Source organism: Quercus suber, unplaced genomic scaffold (genome assembly GCF_002906115.3).
Source record: "Quercus suber isolate HL8 unplaced genomic scaffold, Cork oak 2.0 scaffold_86, whole genome shotgun sequence".
In the NCBI taxonomy this organism is placed as follows: Eukaryota; Viridiplantae; Streptophyta; class Magnoliopsida; order Fagales; family Fagaceae; genus Quercus; species Quercus suber.
The window spans coordinates 910458-915792 of record NW_027069551.1 but is presented as its reverse complement, the minus strand read 5'-3'; the positions used below and the strand labels follow the sequence as shown (position 1 = coordinate 915792).

General features: G+C 31.5%; 1 long non-coding RNA gene across 1 annotated transcript; it reads right to left on the bottom strand.

Moving 5' to 3' along the window:
- Nucleotides 1–2342: 2342 nt before the first annotated feature.
- LOC112030866 (uncharacterized) lies at nucleotides 2343–3953 on the bottom strand. The gene is made up of 2 exons (XR_002884919.2): nucleotides 3791–3953; nucleotides 2343–2708 (listed from the first exon to the last, which is right to left on the bottom strand). It is a non-coding gene; the product is annotated as an uncharacterized LOC112030866 (long non-coding RNA).
- Between the last annotated feature and the right edge of the window lie 1382 nt (nucleotides 3954–5335).

Here is a 5335-nt window from a genome sequence, read left to right as displayed (position 1 = left end):
ATCTTGTACGAATTGAGGAACTTAAAATGATCACTCAGCCACCACTCCGACATGAAAGATCTAGGCACTCTTAGCGACTTTTTTGGTCTCGAGATCACCTATTCTGATGACGGCCGCTATCATCTCTTTTAAGAAAAATATGTCTATGATCACTTCTTTTGTGTGAGTCTCATTGATTGTAAGCTTGTGACAGTGACACACCTCTTAATTCCAATATCAAGCTTCTTGTCACGGATGGCGAGATTCTTCTTGATGTTAATCTCTATAGAAAATTAGTTGGCAGTATAGTCTTGTGTACTTAACAGTCACCCGTCTGTACATTTCTTATGTTGTGCACCTCGATAGTCAGTTTGTGTCTTCCCCATGCTCTGTTCACTATGCTATTGTTTTCTACATCCTACACTATGATCAAAATGGCATACATTTTTCGTAGGCTTTTCTTCTCTTCATCAACCAATGATTTAGTACAATGTGCCTATTTTAATGCTGATTAGTTAGGAAACCTCACTTATCGTCGTTCCACCACTGAATATTACTTCTTGCTAGGGGATGTATTGATTTCATGGTGAGTGAATAAGCAAATTGCTGTTTCCTGATCTATTATTGAGGTTAAGTACCATGCTTGGCTAACACCATTATTGAACTCGTTTGGTTTGCGCTCTCTTCTCAAGGACATGGGAGTCCTTATTTTTGGAGTCACTTTGATTTATTGTGATAAACGAAGTGTTATTTAAATTTCTCAAAATGACATATTCAATTAATGAACAGACAAATCATATTGAGAGTAATTATGTGTTTTTCACTTAGCGCTACTGCCATCTCGCCAATCAGTATTTCCACATGGGATTCGCATCTATTTGAGTATGTGCTAACTTGTGAAATAGTTTTGCAATTCTTTCCGCCATCGAATTTCTTCTTTTAGTTGTAATTTGTTTTTTGTTGAAAATAAATATTTTTTTATAACATTATATGTGATGAAATCAAGTTACACTTAGTATTAATTATTTTCATATTACATCACTTAATAACTTTTTAATAAATAAATATTTAAAAATTTTATCGTTGGATCATAAATTCTCATTCTTCTAATATGTATGTATTACAAAATTTTGTGTTAATCAAATGTTAATAAAATAAAAACTTGACATTTAAATATTTTGTAGAAGATAATCATGAATGATAGCTAGAAAATGAGAAGATTGGGGATGCAGCCTATAAAGTCTATATTTTTAGGTTGGCAACCATGAACAAATTGTAACCTTTAGAACTTAGTTTTTGTCTAGTGTTTAGTCTAGAAATATTCAGAAACAAGACAAATAAAGTTCTACACAATTGAAGGCTCAAGGAAGTAAGAAAAGATAAGTGTGGAAACTGTCTCACTTATTTGGACCGATCGAGATGCACACATCTCGAACAATCAAGATTCGTGCAGATCTAAAATCTTACTTTCTTTCTTAGCCATTGGATTTAGGGTTTTGATAGATCTTAAGGATATTTAAATGAAAATCCTAGAGCACATTTTATAGAGTTGAAGGGGGAGTGTTTTTTTGTACACAGATCTAGAGTTTTCCAAACCCTTTTGAACCTATAGCTAGAGACCTTGTGCAAATAACAAATCTATCTTTAGAAGAAAGTTGTTGAAATCAAATCAACCACAGTTGATCTAAACCTTTGAGTGGAGTCTCAAAGTCACAAACATGTGCGTTTGTGTGCAATAGTTTCACAATAGAAGAGTCCGTGGATTCGGAATTACATGTGGTCGCACTAGTAAGTACTACATAAAGTAGTAGTAGATTTAGAGTTAAGTTTATTATATAAACTTCAATTCTATTAGTGAAAGGTTGCTTTGATGATTGTTTAGGTTAAATCCTCTCCTAGGTTTTTTACTTTGAATCCATAGTTTCAAAAGTTTTCCTAGGTCATCATTCTTGGAGTTCATGTGATCTATGCGTGTTTGATGTTTAATTGATTCAGATTTATTGCATAATTAATCTAATTAATTATTGGGTTAAACTTTGATAAAATCTTAGACAACTAGGGTCTAAAACCCTAACACAGCCCCTTGCTCCACTACTTATATATTTTCCTCCCTACACATTCAAAAGTATATGGCATTTAGAACCCACAGGATGGATTAAGCTATTAAAGATGAGAGCAAGTAGAATCGAGAATCAGCTTTACAAAATTATTTCAATATCCTTAAACCATAAATTTTTTATACTTTTTCTAATTATTATTTTATTGATAGTTAGAAATATATGCATTAATATGCTGCCCTGCAGCTCGAGCTCCTCTCCTTTGAACATCCATGCATAAAGGATCGAGTTATGAGACTTTCGAACTTAATTTTCTAATCAGGAACATATATACGGGACTCATACAATAATTTCAAAGGTCCTACAAAATGTAGTACGATAATATTATTATATTAATATGCACTGGACGTGCTTCACTGCCAGTATAATCATATACCAAATTACATGAAAAAAGGAGGAGGGAACAGCAATTGCATGTAGTAAAGGGTTGAAGCTTATTAGTTATTATAAAGTATAAACCACCATGCAGTGGAAGCCGAAATACTTCTCAGACTCCTTTAGATACAGCTAGCAGAGCAGCACCAAAGAAGTTCTCAACGATGGCCGCTGGAAGGTTTACAGTAATTGTAGCCGCAAGGGGGTCCATGATTATGAGCTTACGACCCTTGAAATCTGAAAGAACAAGAAATTAATGCCGTATAATCAAGATCTTTGAAAAATGACGTATATATTTTCTTTCTTTCTTTTTGAAAGGAAGATAGACATTACCCGAATACGGTAATAATTCAAACAAATTAAATTCAGGTATTTGAAGTCAATGGTTTTCTTTTACAGAGCACAGTTGTGCTGAAGATTAAAGTCTTGTATGTACAACACATATACGCCCACCTGTCCACATTTAAAGACAAAAGAAAAATAAAAAAAGGCAATACGCTCACCTGTCCATATTTAAAGTATTGTAAAACATATCATAGATCATGTTAGATATATATATTATGGCCCAAGTGGCCCAAATTAATTGTACGCTCATGTATTTGTAGAATAATTAATTTAACTTTAGGTTAGTCTATGATTAGTCTAGGCCTAGTTAAGTATTTTCTAGTATATAAATCCTACATTGGGTTCATAACACAAGTATAATTGACACAAGTACTTAATATCATATGTAGTACCTTGAACCATGTGTGTATTATCTTTTTCATACTTCCGTTTATCATTCAATTGTCATACAATCACACAACAACTTTAACAAAGTGGATGTCATAAATTGAAATTCTATTGTATCAATAATAAAAAAAAAAAGGTAATATAGATGCATGCCAACCCTCTTACCAATTTACTAGAATTTAGGACTAACGAATCAAAGCGCATTCACATAAAATAAGAATTAAAACATTCACACAAGAGATAAGTTAAGTGTGGTGCACATTCACATAAAATAAGAATTAAAACATTCACACAAGAGATAAAGCTAAGTGTGGTTCATCCAACTTCATGCTTCCATTCACTAATAATATAGCTTTATATAGCTTGTTCATCAAAAAAATATAGCTTTATATAGCCTTATAGTACCAATAGCCTTATAGTTTAATTAGTACCTCCTTATGCATAAAGTGCTTGGAGGCCTAAGTGAGAAAGAGTATAAGCTATATGTGGAGTTAGTAGTATAATGTAACTATCTCAATACAACTTTATCATTTTATGAAACATTAAAAACAGACTATAAAAACCGAGAATAAGGGCAGATTAATTACTTGCCACACCAAGCTGAGAAGTCTCGGTTCCTCCACTTCCTTCCATTTTTGAGGGAAAGAGAAGAATCAAAATGAAGAGAACCATTGAAATGAACTTCTTAAAGGCCATTGTTTTCGCAAATAAAAGCATATAAGTCTGCAACATGATATATTGTATATATAACCGAAGAGCAGCTGCCTTTCATTTTCTTAATTATCTCAGTCAAAGTCTTCTTTGATTGGGTTAAGTAAAATTTTCAAAGTCTTTCTCTTTGCCATGTCTATTAATGTACAGTTTATTTTGAAAATGTCTAACCTAACTCCTCATGGTGACCATCTTGAGGATCTAAAAGGACAGCTTACTTCATGTAGTAGTACTAGTAATTGGAATTGCATGGCATGTTTATGTGGTACAAATGCAAACAAATATGCACATTAATTACTTAATTAATTGGTACTATCTCCGTTCTAAATTGTTAATAACGTTTAAAAAACTCAGCTTTTTAAGGAAATACTATTTATTGTCTTGTCTCTTAATTTAAAAGATGCAAGTTCCAAAATTACCCTTAAACAAAGTTTTCAAAAAATAAAAGTTTAAATGCTCCCGAAAATAAGGTAGTGGCATAATCGAAAACTCAACAAATTAATACTAGCTTTTAATTTTAAAAACATGACAAAATTGTGTAAGTTTGTAAATAATTTTATAAGATATCAAATTATTATTTTTAATTTATTGATGATATAAATAGTCTATTTTGTTGTAAAAGTTTATAAAAGTTTTAAAATTAATTACAAGGTTGGTAAATCTAAATTTTATAAGTGCATAAACAAAAATTATTTTATCTATTTAACTAAATGATATAATTTCGAATAGAATTTAGTTATTAATTATTAGAATAGATTTGTGAATGACTAAAATATTTTAGTTCTAGTATTTATTGTATGTAAGAAGAATAGATTAATCAAACAACTCATAAATAAGTTGAACTTTGTTTAACAAGAAAATGGATCAAACTATTAAATGTGTAATTTAGTTTGGTGATGACACTCAAGGACTGCAACAAAGTCACTGTATGAGTGTATGACACTATTTTTCTTCTCCAACAAAAAAAAAAAAAAAAAGTCACACTATTTGACTGCCATGCGTCATGAGTTGGTTAGTGAGGGTTTGGATACAGAGGCAAGTCACGGCGCGTTTCTTTTTTTTTTTTTTTTTTTTTTTTTTCTGCCGCAGTTGTTGACTTTGGGGGACAAAATTACTGTGCGTGCACTGTTCACACACTGTTCATACAATATTTAATATTAAAAGTGGGTTCTACAATACTATTCACACATTTAAAATTATTTTGCTACAGTGTTTTTAGTATCAATCAGTTTTTATCAACTTTCAGCAACAATAAGTGCTATCCAAACGGACCCTTAGTTACCTAACCATTATTGACTCACACTAAACCTTCCTTGAGTGACATGACCTTTTAACCAGTAATGGTTTTCAGACAAATGCAAGTCCCATATAAAAAAGAAGATAGACTTAACTCAATACTTTTACGGCATTTGTTAATACAT